Here is an 8,521-nt window from a genome sequence, read left to right as displayed (position 1 = left end):
AAAATCCGCATCTCATCCCAGTCCGCTGACCTGTAGTGCCTGTAGTGTAGTAGACCTGTGTTAAAACGGGACGGCGCGCTTGTAGCATAGCTTTATATATTAATTCATGTTATAAGCTAAGCAGTTAATCATAAATAAAAAAAAATAATCACAACTTTATCCACGACAACCGTGTGCGTAGATTTATTTATTTATTTATAAGATCATCAACATAAGATAAAGCGACACATTTCAATATAATACTCTAGTGGGTTAGAGCTAACTGTTCTTACATTCAGGGGCTAAATTAAATAGAATTAAATTATTAAATGTTATCAAATGAATAAAAATTTTTTTAATTAATTTATAAAACATATGATTAAAATAATTTAATTGAATTTAAGTTAAATTATAAATAAACAAAATATAATGGCGAAGTACATCAACTTTTTAATTTAGACATGAACACAGAGTAATTATCAAAGTGAATATCAAGTTCAGATATTCAACTAACAGAATAAATTATTTCTAGATGGCATATAATAAATTTTAATCGACCTTTAGAAATATAATTGCTAAAATTGGATCTCATATGGTTTAGTTAATTTTGCGTGAAGTTGAAACGAATACACATTCGGAACAGATATGCACTATTGTTATTATTAGAACCCCTTATATTTTTTTTTCTAAAATATCTCCTATGTTGGTACATATGACATATTTAAGAAAATAATGATAACCACAGACTACAACAGATAGACAAATCAGTACAGACGTCGACTTATTACAATTTCATCATATGCATATAATAGCTCCTATAATACTTACAGAGACTGTGAGAGGTACTTCGATAGTCCAAGCTTCGATATCTTGCTCCCCTTGATACCTTCATTGACAATGTTGGTCACTGTCAAAAAATTCTTCGTCATCGTTGACTCTTGGGACACTATCGTCACAAAAACACAAATTTAAAATAGCTTCAAACAAATAAATTCACTAAAACAAACCAAGGTGACACTTACTCTTCAAAATAAGAACACAACATCGAATTTTATTTTTAATTTTTCGCAACAGGCAACACGCTAACAAATATTTTATATTCAACAATAAAGATATGTTCTTTACTGCACTCAAAGCACTGTTTCTCTCTCTTTTTATATATATCACAGATTCGGTTCTCGATGTATACGTAAAATTATATTTTTGTGTTTTAAAATAAAATGTTCGTTTACGAAGCACAGGTTACAGTTCGATTCAGTGTTGCTACCTGAAATATATGAATTATTTTAACGATTTATGCAATTGTTATCTATATTTCAATAATCTATATATTTTTTTTATATTCTTATGAACAGTAATTAATAATACTGTTATAAATAATAATTAACACCTGAATGTACTTTTTATTGTTGAAATCAGAATATATATATCCATAATTGTGAAATGACTACAGACGCTATCATATGATGCACAGCTCTAACTATACTGCAAAAACTTTGTACCCTTTTATAAGAAAATTGCGCGAACAGAGAAGTATGCAATTTTGCACACCTATATTTTATATCAAAAACGAGTGCAGAATGTTAATATTTTATAAAAAAAAATACAATAAATCAATAAAAACACATTACACACATTATGTATTTGACAAACACACGCATATATATACTCTTTCTTTTATTGTTAAAATCCGTGATCAAATTGAGAATAGAGTAATATTGTTTGTCTTTAATATTATTTGTCTACAATCTTACTGGACGTAAAAAACCATAATACGATTAATATTATTCATATGTTATATTCATAATCAAATTTCGACCACAGAGTAACAAGTAGGTAGTTCATAAAAAATCTGTGCTGCACAAATTAAATAGTACCTTGATAATAAGGTGTATATCTATAAGTAAATTAATACATGTTCCTCTTAAAAAATATGTCCTTTAATTTTATAATAAATAAAATGTATTACTTCAGTCGTGACAAAATTTAAACCATAAAAATATAACCCAATGAATACGAAAGTAATTGTCAAAATAATTTTAAAATTGTCGAAGATATCGCTTTAAATAAAAAGATAGAGGCGAATTGAGAAATTCCTCCTTATTGAGTTTGCTTAAATATAGATACTTTTATCCGTTCTTAATTAAAACACTCTAGTGAAATCTTTTAGCAAAGACGTGTAATCGAATTACTCCGAACATTATAAGATCAAAGTTCCTTTGTTCGCGAGTCAATTGTCCTAAAATCTCGTAACAAAATCTAAGAGGCTATTAAGGGAATAATCTAAAATTTCTATAGCTATATGTTAATGTTAATATTATTAATATGCAAGTAAGGCGTTGCCTCGTTAGAAACGACCTTGCCCTTACAGAAATGAGGTTAGAAACGGGTGAATATAGATATCAAAGTGAAACATTCCTGGAACTATTAATTATTCATTTTTTGTATTATCCTAATTTATAATAATCCCGTGTCACAATTAGGCATGGGTAATTTGGATATCGATCCGATATCTATATATTGGGTTCTAGACATTGATGGCGGAAAAAGTCATCGCCCATTTCGATATCACCTATATCGGTCGAATATCTATTTTCGAATATATTAAAAGTCTGTTCCAATATTATTTTTATAACAGACTTTTAACATATTTCTTATTGGAACCAATATATAGATATTGTAATAAAAATATACAGATATCACTAGTTATATATTACTCATCCCTAGTTACAATGTTCATTTATGCAAATTTCCAAAATTAATTTAAACGTAATTTTGCAATTGTTATTAATAACCACAACATGAGAGATAATATAATTTTTATCTCAATAAGAAATGTTTGATTCTGTAGGTGATGGAGTGGGATAAAACTACGTTTGCCAACTCAGCAGAATGGACTCAAGCTTGGCCCTCTTTACCAACTGTTGCTCTGATGATTTAAATATCTGAAATGAAATTAAATAAGATGAGATGAAATGGTTTCATCATCATCATATCAGCCTTCAACTGTCCACTTCTGAATATAAGCCTCCGCCTTCGGGGGTTTTGCTATTAGTTGCCACACTTGGCAGGCGGATTGGCAACTGCATTCAGGCTTCAGAGGTGTTTCAAGAGGGACGCTGTTACCCATCCCTCCCCTCGCTTAGTTGACTCTTACGATACCCATGGGAAAGGAAGGGGTTTTTTGATGGGTGAAAATGGTATGGTAACTCCGCCTGCGCGTATCTCATTAATACGCTGGCGGAGCACCAGTGAAGGGTGATAGATGAGAATGAAAACAGGCCAGTTAGCCTATCATCATCACGAATTAACCATGATAGTTTCCAGGGGCAACCGCGAGGTGGTCCACCTAGTTGGGCATATTGCTAGCAATGGGATTCTCAGTCTCCATTACTAACAACCCCTTTCTCCCCCTAAGTCCGCATTGTGGACCTAATTTAATGTATGCAAAAGTATAAATAAATAAATTACACACGGCAATAATAACTTTCTCATTTTTTTAAGTTGGTTAAGAAAGGTTTGTGAAAATACTGCGTCACATCATAAGTGGGATACAAAAATTCGATACAAACGACATTTCATGATGACCCTTCCAGAACCAATAACATTCCATAAACTATAATAGTTGACTCGATAAAATCCTTGGATAAATAAAAGCTTATAAACTAGCAGAATATTTCATCTTGCCTAAAATCCGGGACGTACCATATATAGTGTACCTCAGTAAAACAAATATCGTACGTGACCTATCGTTTGGACAAACAAAACACAACAGGAATTGCAAGCTTTCACGTCCTCGTTTATCCCTTAATGTCTAAAATAGACACTTTTACTCGAATACTGCAAAATCAGAGGTAAGTTTCTGATTTTAAGAACGGTATTAGAATATGATAAGGACTTTTTTATTAAGTAAAATTATTGACTGACTAAATCCAATACTGAATTCTAGCTTTAAACACCTATTAAAATATTTAGGTTTAATTTTTTAGAAAATTATAAATTATTTGGACCATATAAAAGTATAAACATTTGCTTATACTTTAGAAGACATGCAAAACTCCTCAAAGGCTTTTGTGTACAACAGACGCAACCTATAACCTTTTGACTTTTTTTTATACAACTTAGAATGGTAAACAAGCTGACGACCCACCTGATGGAAAGTGGTAACCGTCGCCTATAGACATGAGCAGTACCAGACATAACAGAGTATACTGTTTCGCCCATGATACCGCCCATGCTTTGCCATTCCATTAGAGGGTAAAGTTACATTATTTGTTTAGCATTCTGCTATGTATACCCAAAACAGGTTTATACGATTATAACTACATGACTATGTGCAAATTAAGGTAAGAATATAAATCACAGGTTAATTCATCAGATTTTGACAAAAATGTTTTTCTAGAGTACCGCATGGAGGTCTACGTGATAGGAGATATTACTAAAAGTGGAACCATTTGTCCCCATTAATAAAAGTCTCTCCTCTCTACTTAGTAATAAAATTACCTTCCTGCCAGTAAACAAAAACTGATAGACCGCAATGACTATAAAGCGCTGTACAGAAATAAACTGTTTCATACCAAAGTTAAAAATTTTAAAAGCTCAAACCGCATATGTGCTAACTTTAATTAGAATCTACCCAGTAGGTCACAAACTGGACTAGTGTTACTTTGTTTAATAATACTACTCTGCAAAAATTGAGAGATTTTGAGTCGCTTTTATTAGACTTCCTAGCTCTCGTTGATCATACCTGTTTTACGTATAGTTGTTTTATAAAATGTCTCAAACATCTCTCTCTGTTCTCAACTCAAACATTTTCTTCTATTAGCGTGTCTAGTCTATGTAATATAGGAGGCACATGTTATCTTGAATATATTAATTGTTGCCAGATTCGGTATTTTTACGCAATTTTGTATAAAAAATATAATTCGCAATATTTTGGATAAATTAGTTTTAATATAGCGCACTTTTTTTTTTTTTTTTAAGAGAATATTTTTTTATTTATTATTTTTTTTACAAAATTCCTTAAATACTAATAACAATTAAAAGTAATCTCCCAACGCACCACACCGAGGCAGCGTACCCAAGATACTGGCAGCATTACCTCTTTGGATTGCCAAACTTATCTTTTGGGCAAAGTAGCTACCAGCTCTTGGGTCACCAGTAACCTCGATGAGGCGCGCTGCGATCGTCCAATAAAAATTCTTTGCATCTGGGCCCCACGGGCCCATCGTCTCTACAGCAAATGGCAGAAAACAATAAGACCCCTCCAGATGTGAGTATTTACGCCTCTTTATTGCTTCCGCTGTCACCGCCGCAGCACCCGAACAAGAGGACGATTTAGATAAATGGCTTGGAGCTAACGTGTCTACACACGTCGCATCCCACACCAAGCATTTCCCCATTTTCCAAGGAACCAAAGTTACGCCATCAGGTCGTTTCCCATCCTCACGGAAAATGCCATTTGGTTCCAAAATCGCTGGTATTTGTGTCATCACAAGTGCCCTATGAATAATGTTATTGATCATGGCATGGCGAGGTATTCGACCTGCACTTCTCACACAGGACAGACCATGGTATCCCAGCTCTTCAACTGAGGCTCCACAGCTACAACGATGGGGCTGAACTATTTTTACACCCAACCGCAAACCTATTAATAATGTAAAGGAGCAATCGTCGAGAAACGTTCCAGTATTAGTTGACGGGAATGCCTGCAACCAATATCCCGATTCCCTTTCAGCTACTGCTTGAAGACGGGCACGAGTTTCAGCGGATTCACAATGGGTCACAAGGTTCTGCTGTGTTTTAATACAGAGTGGTTCATCCCACTGCCTTTGTGAGTGACATATATTAGGCATATCAGATGAAGGACATTGCAACTGCCAAGCATTCACAGCCCCGCCCACTCCCCAAATCTCTACGGAACCCGAATTAGGGTTAATGATTTTTCCGCAAAGAGGGTTTGAAGCATGGACTGACGCCAAAAATGCCGGAAGAGCAACAGATGAAACTTTTCTTACGCCCAATCCTCCATGACGCACTGGTAATGTGGCTTGATTCCAAGCATCATCAACCAACTGACAATTTAGAATTTTGATTAGAGTTTCCTTTAATATCTTATCTAGTTTCATCAATTGTTCTGGAAACTTCCAAAGCATTGAACTTCTCATAGCATATGTAAATTTAGGCACAAATAGACACCACCTCATCACAAATAATGCCATGTGTGTATTTATATGAAACAAACGTTCAGAAGACCGGTGAAACTTTTCATTTTGCTCATCCACGTATGCTGGAATAGATTCGTTCATGAGAGGAACACCTAATAAATTAAAGGACTCGATGGCTACTATTTTAATTCCAGGAGCCAGAGAATCAAATCTAGCAATAATATCATGTTTGTCTGCCTCTGACATCGAACCTTTAATATAAAGTTCACATTTGTCAAAATTCAGTTGCAAACCTATTCCAGCTAGATCATTTATCAAAATTTCCAAATCCGATAAAACGACTGATGCGTTTCCCCCTAGCGAGCCATCATCCAAATACCAAATATTTAGAGGTGAAAGAAGTTTCTTGATTATAGAATTTATACCCAAACTAAAAATAACAGGACCCATTGGATCGCCCTGTTGACATCCTACAGAAGATTTTATGGGATGATTGTTATATACTAATATTGATGGCGAGCCATAACATTGTTTTGGAAACGGTAATACCTCTGGAACAATCCTTTCAACTTCCGCTAAAAAGGAACGTCTATCAATGGAATTAAAGGCATTCTTTACGTCTACCTTTAAAAATACCTCCCCATTGCCAGAATTAATGAAAGTTCTCGCTGCATGAACAGCTGCTTCACAACCTCCCTTAGTCCCGAAACCCAGCTGTTTAGGCTGGAACTGCTCCGTAAGCTTGGGTTTAATATTTTTGCAACATATTTTCGACACTAAGCGTCTCAAAGTTGTACCCACAGCTATAGGTCTAATGTCATCATTATTTTTCATTAAGGCGTATAAATTAGCACCATAAAATACTTTTTTTATGTCCTCCAAAATACCTCCTGATAACATGTGGTTAACCAGAGACACAAGGCTCTCCAACAAAGCTCTTCCAGAATCACCAGTCGTACTAGATATCAAATCTTTCAAATGTTGTGGAGATAACCCATCCAATGCACTTGCAGACCCATTACGAAAGCTCATAATAGCAACTTCAACATCTCTCGCAAGAATTTGTAGCCCAGGATTTAATTCCTGGGATGGATTTGTTAGTTGTTCCTGAACAGATGCAGTTGGATGCTTGGTTATTAAGGCTTGCAATGTTTCATCATTAAACGGAGCAATGGTCTCATTAGAAAAAATCAGCTGCGCGCCGCCTCTTACGTCACCGTCATTTATCTTGGTCTCAATACTCTTAATAATATCAAATTTTGGCCTAGCCCTTCTAATATTTTGATTGTAAAGATTATGTTGGTTTGAAGAAAAAACAATCTCATCAGAACAATTGTTTTTAATTTTCTGTGTAAGCGATATATCACTTTCCTTTTTGTTGTTTACATTGAGAACTTTGTAACTAAAAGTTAAAAGTTGTATCCAACTTAACATATCATTGTTAGAAACCACTTTATCAATGCATTTCCTCAATACTGTAGCCACCGATATCCTGGCCCCCCGTGGAATCCTTTTTATTACTGGAACGTTATTTTTGTTCTGACTCAAAATTTCCCATAGGGGTATGTTATAGTCTGAGTGATCGGAATTTACAGAAATTTCTGATGGATTTATATTGCCATCTACTAAAGGTGAAGATTGAGGTTTATGCACCTTTCCAATATGTATATTTAAACCCCTCTGTCCTCTAAAAAAACGTGGGTGTGCACAACTTGTGCATCGCTCATAACCATCAAATGACATTGTCCCCGCTGCGACATTATGGGAATCCGATACCTGACCTGAAGGGGTCGGCAGTGACATTGAAACCATTAGTCAAATAATGTCATTAAAAAAAATAACAAACAAATTAATAAACAATTAATTAGACAAATCATAAAATATACAAACATTTCACTTATTCTCTTTATAATAATGTCAACCTAATAATTCATACTCACATCTACATATACATATCGCTAGACAGTACAAATACATAAACAATATTCCATTAAAATCCAATTACATTAATAATTCATTATAAATTATTTATATCAGACAACAGCTATTACTATTATTATTAAACAATAAGGCAAAAAAAAGAGAAAAAAAAACATATACAAAAAGTGAACTGTATTGGTAATCGAACTCGAGCCGCCGTCGTCATCGCCGTATTTTCAAATATGCTACATAAGTTACACCGTCAAGGAACTACCATTATGTGTGAATTCAGCTATAAGTATTATCATTCGTAATAGATCCGTTAACGATTTTAAATTACTGTTGGATGACGTGCACTTTTAATTTTCCGAATACCCACACCACAATAATTATAAAAACATATTGCAATAGTAACGTATAAAGTCAAATTAGTTTCATATATATACTTATATACA

This window comes from Galleria mellonella, unplaced genomic scaffold (assembly GCF_026898425.1).
Source record: "Galleria mellonella isolate WM207_F2 unplaced genomic scaffold, CSIRO_AGI_GalMel_v1 utg172, whole genome shotgun sequence".
Classification (NCBI taxonomy): domain Eukaryota; kingdom Metazoa; phylum Arthropoda; class Insecta; order Lepidoptera; family Pyralidae; genus Galleria; species Galleria mellonella.
This window is presented reverse-complemented; position numbering follows the sequence as displayed.